This window comes from Chenopodium album, chromosome 21 (genome assembly GCF_948465745.1).
Source record: "Chenopodium album chromosome 21, dcCheAlbu1.1, whole genome shotgun sequence".
Classification (NCBI taxonomy): Eukaryota; Viridiplantae; Streptophyta; class Magnoliopsida; order Caryophyllales; family Amaranthaceae; genus Chenopodium; species Chenopodium album.
In genome coordinates this window covers 11,913,967-11,922,460 of record NC_137854.1, presented here as the reverse complement: position 1 = coordinate 11,922,460, position 8,494 = coordinate 11,913,967, and the positions used below count along the sequence as shown (strand labels likewise).

The 8,494-nt window shown below is 34.1% G+C and overlaps 1 pseudogene across 1 annotated transcript; it reads left to right on the top strand.

Moving 5' to 3' along the window:
- Window positions 1–694: 694 nt before the first annotated feature.
- Window positions 695–8,211, top strand: LOC145601952 (uncharacterized; annotated as a pseudogene). Its single transcript, XR_014104472.1, has 7 exons — window positions 695–865; window positions 948–1,074; window positions 1,169–1,244; window positions 3,485–3,557; window positions 4,004–4,084; window positions 7,034–7,393; window positions 7,766–8,211. The product of XR_014104472.1 is annotated as an uncharacterized LOC145601952 (transcript).
- The last annotated feature ends 283 nt before the right edge of the window (window positions 8,212–8,494 follow it).

Sequence of the window (8,494 nt, the reverse complement as noted above, 5' to 3'; positions counted from 1 at the left end):
TAACTTTAGTTCGAACAAAGTAAAAGTCATCTATGAACCACAATTTAAAGTTCAAATATGTACTCCGAAATCCGGATGTTGCTAACGAACACCTTGAGACGTTAGTTAACAATAAATTAATAAAGTGTAATTACTATTTATTTAAATTTAGTATTTCCACCTTTTTGCCTTTAAACATCTGTTCATCCTTTGCAACAACTACTTAGGGGGTGTTTGGAAAGTGGGATTATGAGGTGGGAATAGGATTATTTAATCCCAACTTCCATAATCCCATGTTTGTTTGATGGGAATTAGTTTAGGGAGTGGGAATAAGCTTGGGAATATTTACCCTCTATTCCCACCATTTTATTACCTAGGGAGGGTAGGTAATAAATTGGTGGGAGTTCTTTAGCTATGTAAAAGACATAATTGCCCTCAACTTAATAATATATATCAAATTTGAGTCATTGAGATTTAAGACAATAAGGATAAAATTTTAATTTCAACCTTTTATCCTAATTTTATTCCAAGTTATATGCCAAACAAGAGATTGAGAATATTTGACAAACTCCCACTTACCAATTCCCAATTCCCATTCCCACTTCCACTCTATATTTCCCAAACGCATAAAGGGCAAATGTGTCCATTTAACTAAAAATGGGAGCATTAGTATGTAATTTGCGAGCGACGAACAGCCATTCACTTAAAGCATTCTTTGCAACAACTGCTTATAGCCAAGTCGAAACTCCAAAGCGCCAAACAGTCAAACACCGCACTCATTCATTCGAACATTCAACTAAGAAGACTAAGAACTCAATCTAAAATGGCCTCCAACGATCATCCACGCCAAATCATTCGCAATTTTATTCCTATACATGTTTGTAAGGTACCACCTCATTCCCTTTTCTTCAATTCCCTTCAATTTTTTCACAAAATTTACACAAATTACTTGAAATTGATAATTGTAGGAGCTGGAATTCATTCACAAGAGCAATTGTACAGTCGGGTATAGACCAAATGTCTTCTCTACTACTCTCTCTCATCTTATTGCCACTAATTGCGCCCATCTTATTATGCCTTTCATCCCAATTCGAGGTTTTGATATGTTCCCAGATTTTGTTTTTATTTAATTTGCCCCTTTTTTGTGTTTTTGATTGATGGGTTTTCTTTGTTATTGTTTATTTTGCAGAGAAATTGAAGGAGAAAGTTGAGGAAGTGTTTGATTGTGAGTATGAATTGTTTATTGAATTCACCGGTTTGATAAGGTGAGTTGTTTACTAGCATTTCTGAGAAATCTTTTAATTTTCAAATTAATTTAATTTGTTGACTTTCATTTTTATTTTTTAAATGTAATTGATGTGGATGGAGTTCAAATGTCAGTAGGTATTCATTTATGTTTTAATGTTTGATTGAGTATTTGGAAATGGAAGAAGGTATGCATGTTAGATTATTTTGCACTTTTATGGGGTGGAAGGAGTATGCACCGGCTCAAACATCCTAATATAAAATAAATCCTGTTATGAGCTTGACAACCATTCCTTGGTGCACTAGTATGTTCATTAACAGGATTGTATACCTAAATTTAAACCTATGCTGTTTCCCCGGATTGTGGTTAAAGTTTGTCTTAGGGGTTTTGAATCTTTGATGTGAGAGTTTCATCCATTGACTATTGAATTAGTTTTGTGTAATTAATGTGTTTTATCTGCAATGAGTGGAATTGTGCAAACATATATGACTATTTGATGAATTAAATCATCCCAAGATTTATGTCTTGATTTAACTTGTACTTCCCTAACACTTTGTTTGGAAAAAATGTTAGGAAGGGGAGGGAAGAGAGAGGAGCGGGAGCTATCTCCTTTTTTTTGGATAAATGATTAGCGGAAGGGGAGGGGGAGGAAGAGTGAGGAATCCATTTCCCTCCCTCATTAATAAACACAATTCCTCCAACATTAGAGAGATTTAGAGGGAAAATGAAGCTCACCTTACCCCTGCCTTTCTCTCCCCTCTCTTTCCTCCTCCTCCAGTTCCTTTCCTTTCTTCTTTGCTATCCAAACAAAGCTTTTCCTTTTATTACATCTGCAAAACTCCGAGCTTCAGCTAATAAGGAACTTGTGAATAAAGATGTTTATCACAACTTGTGACAAGCATCTTTGTCGTGATAAATAAGATGTGAAAATAGGCTCAATTTTAGATCTTATAGTTTCTAAGTTGAAATACTTATGAAATGTGGGTGGATATTAATCATATTATTAGAGATTATGTCAAAGCTATGCCGTGACATTATCTTGTGATACATGATATTCTGCTATATATCTTCCTAGTATAGCTAGAGTATGTCTTATCTTTGACCTACTCTATGTTTTGTATCTTCTCTTATTATAAATCCGTAATGCTAGTTCTACATAATATCTTTGGTCCAAGATATTTTTTCTTTCTTTGATTTGGTAGTCTCACTCATCTCAACTCTTGCTCCTCATGTTGATCAATGAATTGTATACTTCAACACTTTCATGGTACTAGGGTGGCTAATGCGTGCGTTGCGCGCACATAGCTTACCTTGTTTGGGAATATCTTCCAGTTTGGTTTTATATCACAACTTTAATTTTGAAGGATATAATAAAAGAATATTAAAAAAATATAGGTTTGGTCATAGATTATATGATCTAGCTATACTAGGATGATATATAGCAGACTATATGTTACAAAGATAATGTGAAGATATATCTTTGACATTATCTTTAGTAGATATAGGTTTCATTTGGAAAAGTATTGGTTCGGAGTATAGATAGCTCTTTATTTTGGTCTTACTAGCTACAAAAATATAGATGTAATAGAATTGGAAATTTGATTTGATATTGGTTGAGATTGCAAGAAAGAGGATATGATTACTTAAGTCATCCTAAGGCCCTGTTTGATTCACCTTAATTTTGCTGAACTGAAATTATTTTTACTGAATTGAACTTATTTTTACTGAACTGAACTTATTTTTACTGAACTAAAATTATTTTTACTGAATTGAAATTATTTTTACTGATTTTCTATTATAATTCTTCTTTAAGAAAACTGAATTTTACTGAACTGAACTTATTTTTACTGAACTGAAATTATCTTTACTGAACTGAAATTAATTTTACTGAACTGAACTTATTTTTACTGAACTGAAATTATTTTTACTTAATTTTATTTTTTTAAGGTGAAGAGAACAAGGCCTAAGTTCTCAGGCGATCCACATGCAACATCAATGAATTTCTTTCTCTGCTCAAAAATCTGTTAATGATTATTATCACATTCATCTTATATTATTCAGTGCTTCTTTTATATATATGTTGAGGTTTTAATAACTGAAGCTCAAGCTAGATTTAGCTAATTTCGTTTCTTCTCCATGCTTGTATGTCAGTTGGTCAGTCCATATCATTTTACTGTTGAGAAAATTATTGTACCTTTTCCTACATTTATATTATGAGCACCTGTTCCTACTATACCTAATGAAACTCTTGTATGTCAGCTGGAATAAAGGAGCAAGTATTGGGTGGCATAGTGATGATAACAGATCCTATCTCAAACAGCGTGACTTTACGGTGTGTATGCAATCCTTTGTTTCCTGATAATTGCTTGGTTTGAGTTGCTAAGTATATTGTTTTTTAAGTACCTAAAGTTGATCTGCTTATGATACCTGCCATAGTGCCATTAGGGAAATTTCGTTGGTCCTTTTTAATCTCGCCCATACCCTAGTCAGATAAAATTGGCAAGCAGTTATAAAATTATCAGTTAAAAGTTATTTAGTGAATCTGATGCAGCACTCAACCCCAATTTAGTCATGCATCATTTTGTACTGTATAGAAAATAAGGGTAGAACCCATGGAGAGGGTATGCAGGTTTAATTCTTACAAACAATTTATCTATTATCTACTGATGTTTTTACCCCCTTCCAATAGATCACTCTGGTTCTGTTGCTGCTGAAATGTCGTTCCATTTAATATGTGTGTATCAAGAATTAATGACACATTCCTCCATTTCTATGAAGGCAGTCTGCTATTTAAACAGTTACGGGCAGGATTTTAGTGGTGGCACATTTCACAACCGCAACGTACATTGTGTTGATGAGGTATATAAGTACTCCCTCCCTCCCATAATATAGTTCATGTTTGTGTTTTTTCACGGTATTTAAGAAATAGAAGGAGAAAGTGAATGAAGTACATTAATAAAAGTGAAAAGTATAATTATAGACAAAAGTTAGAGAAAGAAAGTGGAAAAAAGTACATGGCATGTGCAAAAATTCAAGGGTAAATTAATAAGTACAGTAAATGAAGTTAAAAAAGTGAGGGTATTATGTTCTTTACATACTATCCAAAATAGAAACATGAACAACATATTTAATCTCCAAAATAGGAAAACATGAACTATATTATGGGACAGAGGGAGTATAACTTTTGATATAGACATGTAGTATACACACAAGCACAACCATTGGTTTTTATTTTATTTTCAATTTACTAGTCCTATTAACCTAAAAAATTTCTCTATAGGCCTTGAATGCTTTTTGCCTTACTGTTCCTGTAGTCTTGTAAAGCATTAGCTAACCTTTTCAGTAAGACCGACATGATTTTCTTGTTGCATCTGTAGTTCAAAATTTAGGGGAAAACTACCCTGTTACTAATATATAGGCATTTATTGTGTGGAGGATGTTTTTGGGATCCCTTGTATTCTTAAATTTTGAACATTGTATATCCAACAAAAAAAAAAAAAAGTTTGAAATTTTGCTGATTGTGTGATTTTTTTTATCTAACAATGGAATTGTTTCAAGATTTTTGTGAAAGCCACCATGTAACTAAAGTGTACTACCTCTGTCTCATATTATGATATTACAATGCCTATAATTTCGTGATCAAACTTTGTAAATTTGACAAATAATTCTCATGAATATATAAAAAAATAGTCATGTATGATTTTTTTGTTAGATTAATTTCAATGTGTAGATTTATAATATTAAATATTCAAAGTTTTTGTTGATACGTAAGATAAATAATCAAATATACATCTTGAAGACCGTGCAAAATGAAATAGGCACTATATTATGGGATGGAGGGAGTGGAATATTTTGTGAGAGGGAAAAAATATATACTGTAGTACTACGTATTAGTTTACCGAAGAGACGTGTACACACTGCATTATGATTTAATCTGACCTGGCACTTTGCTTGGTTCACTAGAATTCATTGATGTATCTAAATTTAGTCAATCATGTTTGGCTTAAGTCAGGGCAGGATACTTCATAACTTGTTTGATAAATGTACCTGAATGATATACCTAAATCATGTTATCTAAACGGATCATATCTCAATTCTGAATTGTGCTCCAAATAGTTCCTAACTTACTGCCCATGTAGCAATGTAGCATCGTGTAGGACTTGCATTTTTTTTGGCACAGCATAAACCAGTAATACCATTAGCGATTTTCTGGGCATTATTTTGGGAAGTCATTGTCATGGTCTTCCACTCAATTAAGCTGTAAATCAAAGCAAAACTGTTTTGTTGGTCCAGGTTGATTCTGTTGTACATGTCACATATTTTTTTCTTGTACCCTGACTTTGCCTCTTCCCTCTATCTTTGCTTTTTTACGGTCCCCTTTATATTTTATGTACACTTGAGCCACTGCTCTCCTGTTAAGCCTTTACCGTACCTTCTCACTATCCAAAATTTATACTCTGTGTTCTCTCTCTCACTTTTTTGTTGTTATTGATGCTATGGGACATAGAGTTAGAATCAAATATAGTCTTTGTAACAAGTAGGTGAGATCACCCCTAGGTGCGTGATTATTGGACTTGGATGGCTAGTCTGACTATGTGAGACATTCTGGCTTCCTCCTTATCAGTAAGGAAAAAAATAGGTAGATGTGTGTAAATTTTATCGGGTGGCTATTAGACTAACAATGTTACATAATCAGAGTTGGGCATCTCGGAAGGGTTGTATACTTGTATTAGGAAGAAGGGAGCTGTAGAGATGCATATATTGAGATGGTTTAGGCATGTAAGATTGAGACCAAAAGATGCATGCACCGTATGGAAAGTAGGGAGTTGGTAGCATGGAGAACTTAGAAGTCAAGAAAGACCAAAGATGACTTGGATGGAAGAAGTTAAGAATACGGAATATTCACTAGGTCCCCTTGAGGTTTGACAAAATTCACGAGATACCCCTTGAGGTTTGTATATAATATACCAGATACCCCTAATAAATCACATGTATTGATTTCGCTACCTTCAATAGCCTAAAGTTAGTTAACTTATAGCTTAAAATTCACCTATTTACCCGTAATTAGCAAAAAATGTCCTCTTAACAGCAATAGGAGATGCTTTGAATCAATGGTCAAAATGAATTTAAAAGTAGTCAAGGTCTCTTTGAAGAATTTTGTTTGCTTTTATAAGGTTTTTTATGACTTAGATGTAATGTTGAAGGAATTATATTGTAGGTCAACTGATTTTGTGTCATTTCAATTAACATATTCATAATCAGTTATATATTGGGGGGGGGGGGGGGGGGGGGTGGGTTGATACATTACACACAAACCTAAAGGGTACTTGGTGAATTTTAAGAATAAAGGGGTGCCTTGTGATTTTTGTTGAACCTCGGGAGTACCTGGTGAAAGATCAGTTAAGAATAATATGAAGAAATTGTACTTAAAGAAGCATATAGCACTTGAAAGATGGGCATGAAGGGAGAAGATCTAGGTTGACAATTACAAGAGATGAATTCTTGGTTTAAGTAGCCAACTGCCCAACCCCTCCATTGGGTTTAAAAAATTTAATATTGTGGTTGGATAGATGTGTGTATTCTTCGGATGGGGGTAGAATGGTGGATGTGGCCTATGGTAACTGGCGAGTTGTGAATGAAAATTACTTTGTTCAAAGTCATACCCTACAAGTCTTGATTCAGAAAGTAAAGATCTTTTCATTCTTCTAAACCCTTCACCTTCCTCTCTTATTCATTGGGATGTTTTCACTTTTCTGTGTCATTTGATTTGAATTTTGCATGGGGGTATGACAATAAGCTGTATTGCAGATAAATGATGGAGAATGACTGACATTAACACTCTGGTTCAGCCGCAATAGTTCATTTGATGAAGATGCTAAACTCGTTTCACTTTTGACTCAGAGCATTTTAGATAATAAGTATGCTTCATGTATTCCCTTACCAGCGCCTAGCAATATGTATTGGTTTTCTTTAGAGCAGAGCTCAGATCACCAACAAGGCTATGACATATGCTTGGCAAGATTATTCTTTTTGGGATTTGATATCTATACCACTCAAGGAAGGACTTGTAATTCAGAAAAGCATGATGTACTCATGAAACCATTGAAGCTGGTTAGGAGAGACAACTTATATTGCCAAGAATTTTCCAACCTTTTGCATGCCCTCCAGGTAACTTTTTCCACTTGTAATGTATTTTACTTCGTGTATCTGTTTATATTGAATAAACTATTGTATTTAGTAGGGGACATGAGTACATGAGAACGCAGTATAATTTAAAGGTACAAGGCGTTGGCATTCCTCAGGTAGTGACTAGTGAAAGGGTAGGGAAAGGTCCCCCACAAATAATCCTCTAGGTATTTCATGATTGCTGGGTCAAAAATGCCTAACAGTGTGTTGTCATAAGTTAAAACTGCATAATTTGTGGCATTAATTGTAAATCTTTTTGTTGAATGTTCTCTGTTAGACATGTTAGTTACTTAGTTTGTATCCGTTCTTGAATTTGCTACACTGATTCACTCGTGATTTTCTTTCCATAAGCAGGTTGTACAATTTTATGACTGGAAACAGCCTCGTCTGCAACAATTAGAAGTTACCATGGATACTGGTGATGTTACACTATTATCTGAAGAACAAAAGGAGATTGTCCATGAGCTAAGGTCTGTTTTCTTGAGCGCTAAGACAACTTTTTGTGATTTATATCTTGCCAGGAGCAGGGAATGTCATTTTAATTGGGCTTGCTTTTCTGATGCTATAACGTCATGGAAAGAATACACATTTGAGTTGCATAAGCAATTGCTAATTCATATACCACTCTGGAAAGACTATAGATCTTTATTTTCTATTTCCTCTTCAGTTATTGAGAAATGAATGTGAATGTCCAAATTTTTAGTGCTAAAATTTGGGTCAATTTTCATGTTTCAAGTTTTGGTTACTTCTCTCTTATGGATGGATCTCTGATCTTACATACTTTCGTTTTTCATTTTATTTTGTTTTGATTCCTGGCTGGAAAGCGTTGCATTCAGGGTATTTACCTTAATTCCAAAGCGGGTATAGAAGTTGAATGTAATGAACTGAGTTCAGTCACCCAGCGAAGTCAATGTAACAACAATGATTTCTGATTTTAACTAGCAAATTAAAAAAAGAAGGCTTTTAGATTGATCGATAATGGTGGAAGGGTTACAACAGATAATTTAATAGGTCAAGGCTATCAATCTTCGATAGTGAGTTTAGCTCACAACTCTCCAATAATGGCTTTAGGCCATAACTCTC